Source organism: Terrapene carolina, unplaced genomic scaffold (assembly GCF_002925995.2).
Source record: "Terrapene carolina triunguis isolate 2854851 unplaced genomic scaffold, T_m_triunguis-2.0 Scaffold543, whole genome shotgun sequence".
NCBI classification, from domain to species: Eukaryota; Metazoa; Chordata; order Testudines; family Emydidae; genus Terrapene; species Terrapene triunguis.
The window spans coordinates 1-1,864 of NW_020664894.1; the positions used below are offsets into that span (position 1 = coordinate 1).

At 51.2% G+C, this 1,864-nt stretch overlaps 1 pseudogene; it reads left to right on the forward strand.

Moving 5' to 3' along the window:
- The first annotated feature begins 868 nt into the window (after window positions 1-868).
- LOC112112653 overlaps window positions 869-1,864 on the forward strand; it is a 3,035-nt pseudogene continuing 2,039 nt past the window's right edge.

Sequence of the window (1,864 nt, forward strand, 5' to 3'; positions counted from 1 at the left end):
CCCCTCCCCTTTCTTTACCAATGGAATAAATGAAAGAATGAGTAAATAAAATTATTTTGCTCCCTCCTTCCCCACCAGAGATAACTGAGCTCCAGGCCTGAGTGACCAACACCTCAGAAGGAAAGTAACATCATCCCTTTAATAGTCACCATCACAACATGCTCGTACCGCTTTTACCAACAGGTGGGGGGCGGGGAGAGAAGTCTTCGCTCTCTTTCCATAGGAGGCAAATAATTCGCCGGTCTGAGTCATCAGCTAGGCTGGCAGAGTTCCTGGCTACTTGGAGGGATAATGCGAGTTTGCAGGACGGAGTTGGATGGTCATTGCAGACATACCGAGGGTTGCAGTGTCTGTCCCTGGGAACTCCAGGGTCAGGGACATGTGGTGCTTGGTTTGGAACAGGAAACGCAGCTAAGCAGTCTACGTGTCCTGTAATCTGATAGCCGAGTGTCAATTCCAACTGACAAGAAGGGAGGGGGGAGGGTATTCCAACACCCCCTTTGCAATAGCAGCGTGTCCCCAAATGTTGTGTCTCTTTCTTGTTCTGCCCATGTTGAGTATGGATGATATCCCCACACTATGGAACCAGAGACATATCGCTGAGGGACGAGGACTTGTCTGGAAACCCGGGGCCTCCTGGGTTACCCCTGAGTGGGCCGGTTTCAATGCTTTGTACTAGAGAACGACAAGGCCACTGTTCCCGCCTTTGCCATTACAAGGTGCTCTCGTGAGCGAAGGACCAGGCACCCAGTGCTGTGAACCTTGAGATCTCCTAGCAGGGAAAGGGGGCGGGGGTCCCTAAAGCATCTTTCCCTAATAATGTATCTCCGGCCCAGTGCGGAACCTTCTGTTCCACCACCAGGGGGCAATGAAGGGGGCAGTGTCGGATATTCCAGCAGCCAATGTAGGTCGCACGCTGATTGGGGGGCACCAAAGAGAACCAGTGCTGCCCTCTAGTGGTAGGTATTAGGATAGAAGACACAGAGTAAAAACTACTTTAAAAGAACATTAAGGTGGCTAAGGCCTGGTCTACACTACGAGTTTAGGTCAAATTTAGCAGCATTAAATCGAATTAAGCCTGGACACGTCCACACGACGAAAGCCCTTTTTTTCGACTTAAAGGGCCCTTTAAACCGGTTTCTTTACTCCACCTCCAATGAGGGGATTAGCACTAAAATCGGCCTTTGCGGGTCGGATTGGGGTAGTGTGGACGGAATTCGACGTTTTTGGCCTCCAGGAGCTATCCCACAGTGCTTCTTTGTGACCGCTCTGGACAGCACTCTCAACTCAGATGCACTGACCAGGTAGACAGGAAAAGCCCCATGAACTTTTGAATTTCATTTCCTGTTTGCCCAGCGTGGAGAGCACAGGTGACCACGCAGAGCTCATCAGCACAGGTAACCATGATGGAGTCCCAGGATCGCAAAAGAGCTCCAGCATGGACCGAATGGGAGGTACGGGATCTGCTCGCCATATGGGGAGATGAATCAGTGCTGGCTGAACTCCGTAGCAGTAAATGAAATGGCAAAATATTAGAAAAGGTCTCCAAGGCCATGAAGGACAGAGGCCATAACAGGGACACACAGCAGTGCCACGTGAAAATTAAGGAGCTAAGGCAAGCCTACCACAAAGCCAGAGAGGCAAATGGAAGGTCCGGGGCAGAGCCGCAAACATGCCGCTTCTATGCGGAGCTGCATGCGATGCTAGGGGGTGCAGCCACCACTACCCCAACCGTGTGATTTGACTCCATCAGTGGAGAATCACCCAACAGGGAAGTGGGTTCGGGATACGAGGAAGATGATGTTGAGGACAATGAAGATAGCTCACAGCAAGGAAGCAGAGAAACCGGTTTCCCCAACAGCCA